Source organism: Oncorhynchus tshawytscha, linkage group LG25 (assembly GCF_018296145.1).
Source record: "Oncorhynchus tshawytscha isolate Ot180627B linkage group LG25, Otsh_v2.0, whole genome shotgun sequence".
NCBI lineage: Eukaryota > Metazoa > Chordata > Actinopteri > Salmoniformes > Salmonidae > Oncorhynchus > Oncorhynchus tshawytscha.
The window spans coordinates 27,347,379-27,364,059 of NC_056453.1; the positions used below are offsets into that span (position 1 = coordinate 27,347,379).

Genomic DNA, 16,681 nt, shown 5'->3' on the forward strand with positions numbered 1-16,681 from the left:
TTCAGCAAAGCCAAACAACAGGTATTGTGTTGATGAATATTGAAGCAGACCTTTAATTAAAAGGAAAGAGCCTAACTGCTGTTATTGAAATGCTTCCTCGAAAGGTATTACTAAATAAGTACAAACTGTCGGATGTCTGTTTTCACAAGTCGCATATAACACTCCCCATCGGAGACCAGGGTTCAGTCCCAGTGTCCACCCTTCCCACTGTTCCTCCCACCTGCCTGTCTCCCCCTCTGATTTCCTTACTGTCTAAATTAAGTTAAAATACCTCAAATATATATTTGAAACAAAAAGTAATGGCACCATTTGAGACATACTGCTGTGCAAATCAAACCCACTTCTAAAAGTGAAGTGTGAAAATACATGATTGAATCGTGACCTTACTATATTGAAATGACCATGAAGATTGTGAACATGAAGATTGCAGTCACAGGCATAGGTAGTGGTACATTGGCAATGTTAACATAGAAAAAAGGAATCTGTATTAGTATAGAAAAGTATCTGGTAGTTTCACTCTAGACAAGAGAGGATTCCGTTGCTGTCTATATTTGTTTGAACGGTTTAGGCCTTCACATTGGATTCTCCCAGCAGCACTGAGCTGTGGATGATTCCTAGCCTGGTCTCTTCATAGTAAGGTGCATCCATGTCCCTCCCCAGTATGATGTCATGTGTCTGGTCAGACTGCCACAAGGGGTACAACACAGTCAGCCTCTGCAGATTCTGCATTGCAAAAGAGTCCAAGAATGCTGGCCTGCTTCCTACAGAGTTGCACTTAAACAGCATGATGTGCCACACCTCCGAGTTGTTCAGCAGGAGGGCCATGTTGAGTGGGGACATGTACCAGATGGTCAGGCATCTTATTTGCACCAAGCTGGAGCTGTCTGCCTGGTGCAGCAAAGAGAATGAGTGGTCTTTACAGGTACACTCTTGGGCTGATGATGCCACAGGCCACCAGATCATGGACACCTGCACAGTATAACAGGCTGTGGTCAGTCACGTGGGCTAGTTTGAACTCTGACCTGAGGAGGCTGGAAACTTCCATCCATATCAAGCAGTACAACAGCCTGACCAAGGTGCCTGAGGGCCAACATAACCACAAGGCCCTCACACAGCACAGCAAGTGTGATTAGCACTCAACTGTGTGTGGAGAGAGAAACAGACCACAGTCCATTTAAACAGAGAAGCACATCTCAATGAAGTCAGGCCAAGATGGTGCCTCTGATCGCTTTATGAAATGGATCCTGTTCCCCAGCCAGAGACTGAGGAAATCTTCGGACCTAAGTAAGCAGCTTTTGGATGATGAAGAGAGAACGTCCAATCACAGTCTTTTTTATGTTTGTCGCTCTGTCCAGGCTGAGCTGCTCCATGGGCTGTTTAAGGCCGTCCTGACCAGCTGGAATGGAGGATATTGGCTCAGGAGCCTTGTTAGCACAGGGTCACATCTGTAAACAACAGAATGAACAGTAAATAGAAACAGTTCATCCTGGTCCTCACTCAAAGATGACTCCCACAGTACATCTAGCAAGTCATTAGAGGTCTAACATGATTTTAATCTATATACTTGGTGCATTCCTGTCTTTCCACATTTTTTTTTTTTTAGGCCAACGTGTAGGACTGTAACTAATGCTTTTGAGTCCGCTAAAGCGCTACTTTGTAGTGCCCCAGTGCTTGCCGCCCCCAACTTTGACAAACCTTTTAAGTTAGAGGTAGATGCTAGTATAGTGGGGGTGGGTGCGGTTCTCTTACAGGAAGATGAAGACGGAGTGTATCGGCCCGTCAGTTTCTTCTCCCGTAAGTTCAACTCGTGTCAGTCAAGGTGTTCTATAATTGAACAAGAGACACTGGCTTTATTGCCTGCCTTACAGTTCTTTGAGGTATATGTGGGCTCCAGTGCCTTGCCTGTAATGGTCTTCACGGACCATAATCCATTGGTGTTCTTGAAACAAATGTACAATCAGAACCGCCGCCTTATGCGGTGGGCTCTGATTGTACAAGGATATAATGTACAGATAGCCTATGTGAAGGGCTCGGCAAATGTGGTTGCGGACGCTCTATCACGAGTTTAGTAACTGGGGATGCGATATGGTTTTTGTTTTTACAAACTGTATGTTTGCAATTTTTGTAGACGTGCGTAACAGTCCTACGAATGTACCTAATAAACCAATTAGGTACATTTGGGAAGTCTTGATACAACATTTTCAACATATATGCACTGGTTCATTGGATCAGTCCAAAACGTTGCACATACACTTGCCATCTAGTGGCCCAAATCTAAATTGCGCCTTGGCTGGAATAATACGTTATAGCCTCTCTTGCATTTCGAAGATGGTACAAATAAAAATATGCATGTTTTTTTCTTTGTATTATGTTTTACCAGATCTAATGTGCTGTATTCTCCTACATTCATTTAAAATGTCCACAAACTTCAAAATGTTTCCTTTCAAATAGTATCACGAATATGCATATCCTTGCTTCAGGTCCTGAGCTACAGGCAGTTAGATTTGGGTATGTCATTTTAGGCGAAAATTGAAAAACAGGGTTGGATCCTTTTAAGTGACATATTGGCAGACATTTAGTCTCATACCTGCTGTAATTGCCTGATTGTTTGGAGGTGTTATGCAAAACCATATAACCTTGGATGGAAAAACAGATTGTTTAGCAGTGTGTTTATAGACAAGCTATTGCTTAGAAGTATATTTCTAGTATGTTCCAGGGATTCTGAGAACATCTATTAAAGATGTGAGATGTGTGCCAGTAACTAGTTTGAGTGTTTGTTGGTTGTGATCACTGATCAGGAATGCAGGACACATCCAGCTGTGGTCTACTAACTCCCTCCCTGAGAGATGAGTGTGTCCCTTTGCTTCAACTCGGGAGGGGCATTGGATACTATGTGCAGTTCCTTCTGGAATCACATTCACGTGCCTGCGGACACAAACACACTTGCTGTTTAATAGTGCAGAACAAAAATGTCATTATGGACAGGATTGCACAAAGGCTGTTATTTATATGCATTGGCTTGATAAAAAGGGTGATACAATTCATAGTTTGTTCAAATTAGCCTTTGTTCAAAATGTCTGGAGGTCAAATTTCAATTTAACAGCCAATCAACTTAATAGTTTTTCTGTTTTTGATGAAGACTCCCTCATGACTGGTTCAGTTACAAAACAAATCAAGAGGGTCTTCCTATCTGTCACAGGTCTTCCCATAGAGCCAGAGATTTGTTTTGGTCTCCCCATAGAGCCAGAGATTTGTTTTGGTCTCCCTATGGAGCCAGAGCTTTGTTTTGGTCTCCCAATAGAGCCAGAGCTTTGTTTTGGTCTCCCTATAGAACTAGAGCTTTGTTTTGGTCTCCCTATAGAACCAGAGCTTTGTTTTGGTCTCCCTATAGAACCAGAGCTTTGTTTTGGTCTCCCTATAGAACCAGAGCTTTGTTTTGCAAGCAGTTGAGCCCCAATAGAGAAATAGAAATCCTCCCAGACTGCCAAGACCATGCAGACCAGACCCAGACTCTTCCATTCCTCCTAAGGGGCCATATCCAGACCTCTTTGGTTCTCATTCAAACCATGTACCACAGTGTGGCCAATGTGTACAACAGTTCCAATGCTCTGTTAACTGTTAATAATCCTCGCTTGCAATATGGTTTTGGAAAGCTTAGGAAGTCTACCTTAATATCACCCAAAAATGATTTTACAACTACAAAAGATACAACTTACTGTGTGCCGTTCTAATCACTCCACCATTTCATAGATGCAAAAATTACAAGTTCGCCTAATTTCAGTTGATGTGACAAAACAAGCAATTTATAGTGTAGAAAATCATTGAACCATCTAAACCACTGTAAAATATATTTTCATTAGCCAAAAATATTGTATTTTCAGCTGTTTGAAGCTGGTGTACAAAAGTAAAAGGTGATAAAAATCTACTTAAGAATGGGAAGCATATAAATAGCGCACATAGAACGGATCTACCGCTTAGACTTGCTTTCAATGACTGGTCTATAACCCACATTTCTATGTACATTTGATTGGGTCGCCCGAAAAGTTATATATTGCAGCTTTAAATTGATGTTGAAGGTTTACAAAATCATATGCAAACAAGAATAGTTTTAAGAACGAGTATTTCACGCTTTGACCAATTACCCTGGAGTCAGAAGTGCGATCTTCCTTTTTGTAAAAGATGATAAAAATCATCATTTCGTCTGGACTGTCAAAAACACATTAGGCCTAGAACAAATCAGTGCTGCTGATAGGGCTACAAATCATAAACTGTGAATTGCAACTGGAAATGTCTTGGTGAAAAATAACTTATCACTGACGTCACTCCCCGGTAGCAACCACCGCTGAACACCGCTTACAGGACTGAAAAGGGGTTTGGGGAAATAATGATTTTCCTGACGTGGGAACTACTTATCCCAAAAGGCCACGCTTTGACTGATGCTGCGTTCATAACAACTGGGAAAACTCCTAAAAATACGAAATCAAATCATGACGTCAGTAATATTCAGGACAGAAAGTCTGAACTTTAGAAAGATGCCCGAGTTCCGAGTTGGAATTGGAGTTGGATGACCGTTCAAAACGACTTTTTTTCCCCAATCGAAGCTCGTTTTTCCCCTTGGTCCCAGTTGTTTTGAACGCACAGAATTCGGAGATTTCCGAGTACCCAGTTCCGAGTTGTTTTGAACGCGGCATTTGTAAAGTTGATATATTTATGGTACTTTGGTTTGTTCGGTCTGACAGCGGATTTGCACCGTTTGCTCAATGTGTAGCTCAAGCGCACCTAGCAAATGCAATGGGTGTAGACGGAGAAGAAAATAGAGACCCCACTCGGCGGAAAATATTTTCCCTCCAGCAGGTGACGTTTTTTCGTTGTATGGGAGGTCAGTGAGAGTGTCGAATTTGGTCAACAACAAACATGAATGGCTTATTTGCTACGTGAGGTTTATTTGATATAATAAAATGTTCGTAATGCTTAAGTTGTTACGAGTGTACTGATATAAGTAGGACAGGTGACATCCCGGCAACTTTGAGAAAAAACACTATATTGGAGTTGTCTCGAGGATGCCTATGCATATTCATGATATGAGTCTCTCCATTGAACGCATGCAGTTGACGTCAACAACCCTCGTCGAATTGAGTTCCACAGTTCGAGTCATAATACCTATACAACGAGCGGTAAAACCCGGAAATTATTCCAATTGTTTTTCCAAGATACATTTTCCGTGGGGGGTTTTAGAACTACTTTATGGAAGGTCTATGTTTCAAAACGTTTGCATTACGTTTTGCCTATAATGAAGCGCTAATGTGGCTATCATACAGAGCTACACTTCCTGTCGCAACCTTTGACGTCATCACTTAAGAAGGGTAGGAAAAACCTCCACATTTCTCCATGCAAACTCATTGCAAAGTAACCTAGCAAGTAGATATTATAGCCTTTTTTAACTATTTTGTTTAGGTCAAATCTGTGGTTAACTAGATGCGCCCACCAGACAATAGTTAAGTTAGCTAGCTGTATCCCGGCACTGGTGGGCTAACATTAGCTTGCATGTCACTAACGTAAACTCACCCCATTCCGTACAAATGTGCGCAACCGCAACATTCAAACGAGGCTACCAAGTGGGACTGTGTTGACGTCAAAATCGGGGTTGTGAACTAGGTTTCTATTCAAGTGTTGATCGACATGGTAATGGCTCTATAGTATTGGAGAAAAGTTGAGAAAATTGACCCTCCGTTACATCTTGACGTAACGTACAGCACGTATAAAGCAACTATTTCTGTTTTTACCATCTCTTTCCACCAGGTGTAGCACTTCTATCATCCTTTAAAAATAAGAAATGGACAGTGATGAGGGTAAGGGGGGATACCTAGTCATTTTTCGTCATCATTGCATGTGATCATCATTCTCAAAGCCGCTGTTTACTTCTAAGATCACTTTAGCACCGCTCTAAAAACCCGATTCAAATTCGACACAAACCTTCAAATAGGTATGTAAATCACACATATAAACTCTATAGTGTTTTATTTACATTTTAGAGGCGCTAAGTTGGACAGATCGAGTGAAAAAAAAACAATTTTCCCACACATCTCTCCTTCTCAGTATCACACATTAGTTTCGCTTCCCCACCCGCCATTTAAAAATTTTAAAAAAAGACCCGACGGGGCTCATTTCCTGCTTGAATTATGCAGAAACGGGCAGTGTTTAGGTAATGTAATTGATTCTGTTGGAAAGGGGAGAAATTGTGCTTTACAATGGTGTTGATCTGGAAGTATTACGTTTTTGGTGTGCTAAAATAAGGGCACTTGTACGGACTAAGGCGATGTACGAGTTTATGTTACACAAAACACGTGCTAACGTTAACTAACTCAATGTACTCTCAACAATAAAAGGTCACAAGTCATTATACTAGCCTATGCTGGATTTCTTTCTACTTGAAACGAAGGTAACTTGCGTTGTACACGTAACTACAGTCGTTGGTTACCTAGCTCATTTTCATAAGCAGCTACTGCTGTTAGGCACTTTGGTTGGCAAAATTAAATACATATTTTTTCCCCATCAACATACACACACTACCACAATGACAAATCAAAAACAAGTTTAGAAATTATATAACAATTGTTTAAAAAACGGAAATACCTTGTTTACATAAGTATTCCAACCCTTTGCTATGAGACTCGATAATTGAGCTCAGGTGCACCCTGTTTCCATTGATCATCCTTGAGCTGATTGGAGTCCACCTGTGGTAAATTCAATTGATTGAACATGATTTGGAAAGTCTATATAAGGTCCCAGAGTTGACAGTGCATGTCAGAGCAAAAAACCAAGCCATGAGGTCGACGCGATTGTCCGTAGAGCTCCCAGACAGGATTGTGTAGAAGCACAGATCTGGAGAAGAGTACAAAAAAAATTCTGCCGCTTTGAAGGTCACCAAGAACACAGTGGCCTCCATCATTCTTAAATGGAAGAAGTTTGGAACCACCTAGACTCTTCCTAGAGCTGCCCGGCCAAACTGAGCAATCGGGGGAGGAGGGAGGTGAAAAAGAACCTAATGGTCACCTTCCAGAAGGACAACCATCTCTGCAGCACTCCACCAATCAGGCCTTTATGGTAGAGTGGCCAGACGGAAACCACTCAGTAAAAGGCACGACAGCCTGCTTTCAGTTTGTCAAAAGGCACCTAAAGGACTCTCAGACCAGGAGAAACCAGGAGTGTTTAAACCCTTTACAATGAAGATCTGTGAAGTTATTTGGATTTTTACGAATTATCTTTGGTAGACAGGGTTGTCTTTTTTTTGCTGAGTTTATAAACAACAGCCTTTGTGCAATCCTGTCCATAATTACATTTTTTGTTCTGCACTATTAAACAGCAAGTGTGTGTGTGTGTGTGTGTGTGTGTGTGTGTGTGTGTGTGTGTGTGTCTCCACGCGGGCACGTGAATGTGATTCAATGACCCTTCCGAGTTGAAACAAAGGGACACACTCATCTCTCAGGGAGGGAGTTAATAGACCACAGCTGGATGTGTCTTGCGTTCCTGATCAGTGATCACAACCAACAAACACTCAAACTAGTTACTGGCACACATCTCACATCTTTAACAGATGTTCTCAGAATCCCTGAAACGTACTAGAAATGAACTGCTAAGCAATAGCTTGTCTCTAAAAACACTTAACCTATCTGTTTTTCCATCCAAGGCCCTCTTGTGTTTTTGCATAACACCTCTAAACAATCAGGCAATTACAACAACTATGAGGCTAATATCTGCCAATATGTCACTTAATCACACACATTGGCCTGAAAATACAAACCAATTTGGAAAGACACAGGAATGCTCCAAGTATATAGATTAAAATCATGTTAGACGTCTAATGACTTGCTAGATGTACTGTGGGAATCATCTTTGAGTGAGGACCAGGATGAACTGTTTCTATTTACTGTTCATTCTGTTGTTTACAGATGTGACCCTGTGCTAACAAGGCTCCTGAGCCAATATTCTCCATTCCAGCTGGTCAGGACAGCCTTAAACAGCCCATGGAGCAGCTCAGCCTGGACAGAGCTACAAACAGATAATAAAGACAAGTCCGTGATTGGGCATTCTCTCTTCATCGTCCAAAAGCTGTTTAGTTTGGTCCGAAGATTTTCTCAGTCTCTGTCTGGGGAACAGGATCCATTTCATAAAGGGATCAGAGGCACCATCTTGGCCTGACTTCATTGAGATGTGCTTCTCTGTTTAAATGGACTGTGTGGCCTGTTTTCTCTCCCACACAGAGATGTCTTAATCACGCTTGTTGTGCTGTGTGAGGGCCTTGTTGGAGATGTTGGCCCTCAGGCACCCTGGTTAGGCTCTGTTGTACTGCTTGATAAGGATGGCGTTTTCCGGCCTCCTCAGGCCAGAGTTCAAACTAGCCCACAAACTAGCCCACCTCCTGCTGAACAACTCGGAGATGTAGCATCTCACGCTGATCAAGCAAGTGCAACTCTGTAGGAAGCAAGCCAGACTTTTTGGACTCTTTCACAGTACAACATCTGCAGAGGCTGACTGTGTCTTACCCCTTGTGTTGGTCTGGCCAGACACATGACATCATACTGGGGAGGGAAATGGGTGCACCTTACTATGAAGAGACCAGGCTAGGAATCATCCACAGCTCAGTGCTGATGGGAGAATCCAATGTTGAAGGCCTATACATTTCAAACCAATATAGACAGCAACGGAATCCTCCCTTTTTCATATCTCCTGTCTGAAGTCAAGCTACCAGAGACTTCCTGTATATTTGTAATTTTTTATATACTGTACTAATGCAGATTCTTTTTTTCTATGCTATCATTGCCAATGTACCACTACCTATGTCTGTGACTACAATCTTCATAATCACTGTTGACCAAACAGAATGTTTATCCTTGGGGTCATTTCAATATAATAAGGTCAGGATTCAATCATTGCAGATGGTATATTTTCGTACTTCACTTTTAGGGGTGGGTTAGATTTACATAATAGCATGTCTCAAATTGTGCCATTACTTTTTTAGATATATGTTTTAGATATTTTCACTTCATTTAGAAAGTAAGGAAATCAGAGGGGGAGACCGGCAGGTGGGAGGAACAGTGGACACGGGGATTGAACCCTGGTCCCCAGCGGGGAGTCTTACATGCGACTTGTTCCGGGGTATGTTTCCACCACAACACGGCTCTGCACAGAGAGTGCCATTTCTTGAAAAGAAAGTACATGTTATGTCATTCTTTCTCTAAACAACAACAGACTTTAAGGGTACAGATGGGAGGACTGAGTTGTCCAACACTGGCTCACTGCAATACATGGCTCCTGCCTTCCACTGGTGCCAAAAGTCTTGTTCCCCTCATGGGAGGGAGACATGCATGCAACCTGCTCCTGTCTCTTTCTGCATGACACTTCATAATTAAATGCTTTGCAAAATGCCACCATCTCTGTTCGGCAAGTTGTTTTGTACGCAGTCAAAAACATGTGCCTGCTGGGTGCACAGTGCAAGCACATATGAAAGTAATATGAACAATTCCCACACATGGTTGATGACAATGTTTACCAATTTTGACCCAACCCCTAAACTAAGAAATAGAAATCAGGGCCCATTGATAAACCAAAAAAAAAGAATTATCTTCAGTCAATCGCCATAGGAACTATCTATGTGATTTGTGTAAACTACATGCTTGTGTGTGTATAATGATGATGAAGCAGAACATACTTTAGTTTTCTACACTGGATGTTTTCTGCTTCCATTAGCTTTTTTATTTAACTAGGCAAGTCAGTTAAGACTCTTATTTACAATGACAGCCCACCTTAGCCCAACCTGGACAATGCTGGACCAACTGTAATCAGGCACTGGACCACTGCCTGATCACAGATGGTTGTGGTACAGCCTGTGATTGAACCAGGATCTGTAGTGACACCTTTAGCAGTGCAATGCAGTGCTGCAGACCACTGCACCACCCAGGAGCCCTAGCTTTAGTGCTTTACAACAGGGAACACAACCTGATTGTTTTGGATGAATAATGGCACATGCAAAGCTCCCTTGCAAAAGAGACCTTGGTCTCAATCTGACTCTATGCTTAAATAACGGTCAAATAAAATAAAAAAGATAATCTTCCTCAACTTTCAATGGGATTGTGTTCCATCAGTGTTTGAAAGACTGTAAGGGGTTGCAAAAAAATAACCACTTGGTGGCAGTGTAGACTTATCTGAACTACGAGGCCAGTGTGTTGGCACACACTTGTCCTAGTAAGTAGATTCAGGAACAGAGGCATTCTGTTCCACCAGGGAGAGCACACGTCCCAGTACTCCTGTGCATACCCCTCTAGTCTCTTGCATTTTGGTCGACTCAACTGGGTTTATTGACCACTTGATATTTTTCCTTGTGGTCCTCTATAAGTTAGGTTATTTGCCTGGAGAGTTACCATTCAAATAGGGAAAGTTTTTTTTCCAAGTTTGAATTTCATGTCACACTTAATATTAGGGTTAGTTGCACAAACAACACTTGGTTGAATTGGATGAACATTTTTGGGGTAGAAAATAGTGTATTAACTTTTACACCTGTAGCTATATAAAGTCTTCTCAGTAATATCTACAATTATTTAGGCTACCCTTCCCTTTCATGCAGCATATTGAACCCATCAATGTCTCCAACAGTCCTTTGATCCTGATACCTCTCCATCCATTCCTCCACAAAGACATGGAAATATTGTTGATATTAATGCAATTTCATAGATTTTTGTTGAGCGCTTGGCTCAGCAGCATTCTTGTGTTGTTGCTAAGGACGGGAATTGTTGAATATCATGTCACACATAACATTACATTGACCTTCCCTGCTGGGCTTTGAACTTATCCCATGGTCATTGTGACATTTACTGTGGCAACCGGGGGCTGGGAAATAGGCAGAGGCAGAAACAATTCATCCCATGTCACTCTTTAACTGCTTGACTACGTCTCCTGCCTTGACTGTTGGCTCACTCTCTGGGAAGGTATTCCTGAGACAACCCTCTTTTAAAGGTCTAGCTGTATGGTGACCTTAACTTTCTTTTCATATGTATTTCCATTATGTTATTGACATATCATCAAATTATATGTGAACAATATCAGTATTTTAGTGGCAAATAGGACCAAATATCTTATGTCATTGCCACTATATATCAATAATTGTTGATAATGGCATTTCCCCATTTACTTGCAGTACACACCTCTTTTCAAATATTAAATGACTAATCCAAAATGAAACATTTTCCTTGATCCTGCCATCCTGCCCCAACTGTTTTGTCAATTGATATTCAAATAATACTTTGTTTATGTCAAGATGTCACATCTTCACCTGCTCTGAAGCAATTGTATGTTGTGCGTCTACAGTGCCTCCAGAAAGTATTCACAACCCCTGACTTTTTCCACATGTTGTGTTACAGCCTGAATTTAAAATGGATTAAATATATATACACACACACACATTTCAGCTTTTCATTTTGAATTAATATGTTTTTATATATAGAACAAATTAATAAAAAATGAAAAGCTGAAAGGACATCATTTGGTGATATGTCAAGAGTCAATAAGTATTCATAGAGCCATGACAGCATGGAACGCTATTCCACATCAGGTAACTGATGCAAACAGTAGTATCAGATTTTTTTTAATAGATAAAATACACCTTATGGAACAGCGGGGACTGTGAAGCAACACAAACATAGACACATGCACACATACACATGATAACATACGCACTATACACACACGTACACATGGATTTTGTGTTGTAGATATGTGGTAGTGGAGTATGGGCCTGAGTATACACACGTAGTGTGTTGTGAATTCTGTAATACATGTATTGTAATGTTTTTAAAATTGTGTAACTGCCTTAAATTCGCTGGACCCCATGAAGAGTAGCTGCTGCCTTGGCAACAGCGAATGTGGATCCATAATACATACAAATACAAACCCCTTTGTTATGGCAAGCCTAAATAAGTTCAGGAGTAAAAATTTGCTTAACAAGTCACATAATAAGTTGCATGGACTCACTCTGTGTGCAATAATAGTGTTTAACATGATTTTATTTATGACTACTAATCTCTGTACCCCACATACAATTATCCGTAAGATCCCTCAGTTGAGCAGTACATTTCAAACATATGTAAATTAAACCACAAAGACCAGGGAGGTTTTCCAATTCCTCGGAAAGATGGGCACCTATTGTTAGATAAAAGGCAAAAAAAAGCAGACATTAAATATCCCTTTGAGTGTGGTGAAGTTATTAATTACACTTTGGATGGTGTAGCAATACACCCACTCACTACAAGGATACAGGCGTCCTTCCTAACTCACTTGCTGGAGAGAAAATAAATTGTTTAGGGATTTCACCATGAGGACAATGGTGACATTAACAGTTACAGAGTTTAATGGCTGTGATAGGAGAAAACTGAGGATGGAACAACAACATTGTAGTTACTCCACAATACTTACCTAATTGACACTGAAAAGAAGGAAGCCTATACAGAATAAAACTATTCCAAAACATGCATCCTGTTTGCAACTTGGCAAACAAAGTGTACATAAAGTGTTATAATTGGGGAAAATCCAATACAACACATTACTGAGGCCCACTCAGTATAGTCAAATCAAATCCAAATGCTTTAGTCACATGCGCCGAATACAACAGGTGTAGATTCACCTTACAGTGAAATGCTTACTTACGAGCCCCTAACCAACAATGCAGTTAAAAAAAAGAATAAGAATAAGAAATAAAAGTAACAAGTAATTAAAAAGCAGCAGTAAAATAACAATAGAGAGACTATATACACGGGTGGGCACCTGTAGAGAGTCTTTGTGCCGTGGCACTGGTTAGTCGAGGTAATTGAGGTAATATGTAGGTGTAAAAGGGGGTGGGGGCCAATGCAAATAGTCATTTGATTAGATGTTCAGGAGTCTTATGGCTTGGGGGTAGAAGCTGTTTAGAAGTCTCTTGGACCTAGACTTGGCGCTCTGGTACTGCTTGCCTTGCGGTAACAAAGAGAACAGTCTATGACTAGGGTGGCTGGAGTCTTTGACAATTTTTAGGGCCTGGATGGCAGGAAGCTTTGCCCCAGTGATGTACTGGGCCGTACACAATACCCTCTGTAGTGCCTTGCGGTCGGAGGCCGAGCAGTTGCCATAACAGGCAGTGATGCAACCAGTCAGGATGGATGGCTGCATCATGTTATGGGTATGCTTACAAATCGCTAAGGACTGGGGAGTTATTTAGTATAAAAAAAGAGCTAAGCGCAGGCAAAATCCTCGAGGAAAACCTGGTTCAGTCTGCTTTCCACCAGACACTGGGAGGTTAATTCACCTTTCAGCAGGACAATAACCTAAAACACAATGCCAAATCTACACTGGAGTTGCTTACCAAGAGATAGTGAATGTTCCTGAGTGGCTGAGTTACATTTATAACTTAAATCTACTTGAACATCTATGGAAAGACCTGCAAATGGTTGTCTAGCAATGATCAGCAACCAATTTGAAAGAGATAATAATAATGGCCGAATGTTGCACAATCTAGGTGTGGAAAGTTCTTAGAGACTTACCCAGAAAGACTCACAGCTGTAATCGCTGCCAAAGGTGCTTCTACAAAGTATTTCCTCAGGGGTGTGAATAGTTATGTAAATGAGATATTTCAATACATTTGCAAAAATGTCTACAAACATGCTTACACTTGATCATTATGGGTTATTGTGTGTAGATGGGTAAAAAATATATTTAATACATTTTGAATTCAGGCTGTAATACAACAAAATGTGTTGAATATGTCAAGGGGTATGAATACTTTCTGAAGGCACTGTAGATATTATTGCATTGATGCAATGGGACAATACCCCCCAACCAACCAAAAGCCTCTTAGGCTTGTTCAGCCAGAGCTTAAGGAGGGCTTAAGAACGACCCTTTAGAAACGGTACTTCAGGGCTTCGTCTAGCCTTTACAAATCCATACTCTACTGTTTGTTGCCACAGCGATGATACCAGGAAGAGCATGGGGACCGGGTCCCAGTTTCTGTTTAACGAATGGCCAGTGCTTTGAATGTCCTTGTTGGATATGGTGGCTGGGAGGCCCAGGAGCCATGTGGCTGCTCTGCAGACTTGGGGTGCCCTATGATGACATGTTCCAACTTCGCTATCAGCTCCCCTGCCTGGTGTAGACAAAGGTATCTGCAGGCTCTGAGCAAAGCACATAGACTTGCAAACTGTTGCGAGTCAGTTCCCAAGGCCAGGGGATGTGGGTTCCTTGACAATGGGGCCCTGAGTAGAGGGAGGGCTGCCTCACCCTGGAGAGAGATTGGCGCTTCTGCCCTGTGGGACACTTGTGGCTGTGGGAGGAGGGGGTGGAGGGTGTTTATGGCATGGGGTGGGTGATAAGATATGAGAGAGGGTCCAGTTGTTTAGCAGCAATTTTGCATCAGGCTTTAAGCATTGAGTCATTTTAGTTTCAATATATTATTATTGATTACTGGTTACAAATCAATCTCCAATTCAACATGCATTAGTACCTCAATATCAGCAATATCACTATTTGGGATTTGTTTAACAGTCTGTTTTGTCGGATGGCGTTCTTTTTATATATTTTTTTTAGTATTACACCAAATGTAATTGTGATTATTGTAATGATTATGCTTAACTTAAGTGGGAAGTTTTGAGGGGAAGATTAATTTGACATGTCTATCAAATAACTCCCTTTCAATTTGAATCACAAATGATGTTGTTTGTAGTAGATCTTGGCTTTCACTAGCTCCTCAGGCCACATTGCTGGCAGGCCCCAATGGCGGCACGAGAAAAGAGGCTATTGGTGTGAACACACAGTGTTTACTCTCCTCTGGCACTAGGGCATGGACAGGGCTGAAAGAGAACCAGAGAAGAGGCGCAGAGGCAGGGCCAGTGGGGCGCCTCATCACTCTCTCCACACTTCTGCTGTCATGCTCTTTGTGTGGGGAGCATTACTCAGACTCCAGGCTGCAGGCTCCCAGGTAACTGGAGTCTGTGGGGAGCGCGGCTGTGGCCCGCAGAGACGGGCTTTTGTTCACACTAGAAGAATCAGGCTACCTTACTTTTATCTGTATCTGGCACCCCCAACATCAGTCAAACATAGGAGGCAACAACTTTAATGGAACTTTGGTTGTCTTTGCACATAAGGTATTTACGTCCATTATATTGCCTTACTGATGCCTTGATGGAAGGGTTTAACACTTAATTTTTTTACTTAATTTGTGAAATTCCATCTAAAAATGTACCCACCTAAAGAAAAACTTTCATTAGTCATGAAATGAAAAGTCAATTTGATAATAAATAATGAGAAAGAAAATGGTTTATTGTAGCTGAGAACTGTCAAGGAGAGATCAAAGTAATACTGTAGCTGCATAGCCAAACCCTTGAAGACTTACTGTATTGATCGTGTTTGCTATTCTTTCCAAATCAGAGACATTTCGTGTTGTTTTGATAATGTGTTGACTTGCAACAAGTTATCATATTCTATCAAGGCGACAGAGAGAAACCATCTAATGACAGGGTACAACTTCCTTTTCAGTTTTCTGCAATGACAAGGCAGCACTTTGTTTGGTAAAATACTTTGTGATTCAGTATGGATTTTAATGACTTTCTGTCTCATGATTTTTTCATACCTTCTCATTTACTTTCATTGACTGTTCAAATTGATATAAAAAAGCTTACCCCCCGGTGTCAAAGCATATAGAAAACACAATTGAATAAACAAAGAAGGAACATGTTAAATGTTTCTTTAGTATCAAGCTGTGTTTTTTAAATGTTTGTTTTCCAGACATCATTCGCCTTGTAATTAACTTTGCCTTAATTCACTTCAAGCAATTCTATATCCTTTTTCATTACCTTGACTGTTGCAAAGATTTAATTTTATTTCACATTTTTAAAGTGCAAAATTACTTTTCCTTTCCGTCATGTATTATGAACTTCTAAAGAAAGTGAAAAGTTCAATTCCCCAACATCACTGTTTTCTTAGGTAATCAACCTAAAGCAGAAGAACACTGAATATTTAATGATGAAGGTGTTGGACATGACAATTATGAGCTTAGCATTTGCAAAAGAGGAGTGCATTTGGTCAAGGATTTATCACTCTGGGCCAGACTGACTGGTTAAGTGCCATCACGACGTTACTGGGGACTGTCCTGTCCATCGTCCTATTTTAACACCTCGTTAGGGGGAATGAGAATAATTTACCCAGCAGCCTCGTGGGCCTGACTACATGGGCATGGTCTTCGGCTCCGGTCTCCACAGAGAAACAGTGTGGAGTGGTCAGTGCGGGCCTGACCTATAACCCCTGCCTGTCATGCCGACCATCAGGTCAACAGTTGGTCCACAGAGCACGAGGGGCTGGCCTTTCTGTTGGTGTCAGGAGGCGCTGCCTGATATTATCCCAGGGTAATTAAGCAGTGTCTGCAGGTCAATGTAGACAAATAAATCATACTGATAGTTTAAACGCTGCCGCTCAATGCCCCTGATTGAGCAAAAACAAGGGAGCCGTCCCATGCTTGTTACTGCCTCGCTTGAGGTCCACCAGGGCGCTTCACATTACATCCCCAAAAGCAGCAAGTGGGAAAGCTTTGTGAAGGATCAAAAGCTGTGCAAAGAGACATGAGCCTTAATTGTTCAACTTTATTTTTAAGATAAAGGCGGACGGGGCA

At 41.4% G+C, this 16,681-nt stretch overlaps 1 long non-coding RNA gene across 1 annotated transcript; it reads right to left on the minus strand.

The window, feature by feature from the left end:
• Positions 1–33: 33 nt before the first annotated feature.
• LOC112224551 lies at positions 34–5,715 on the minus strand. Its single transcript, XR_002949466.2, has 3 exons — positions 5,566–5,715; positions 1,750–1,824; positions 34–1,445 (listed from the first exon to the last, which is right to left on the minus strand). It is a non-coding gene; the product is annotated as an uncharacterized LOC112224551 (long non-coding RNA).
• Between the last annotated feature and the right edge of the window lie 10,966 nt (positions 5,716–16,681).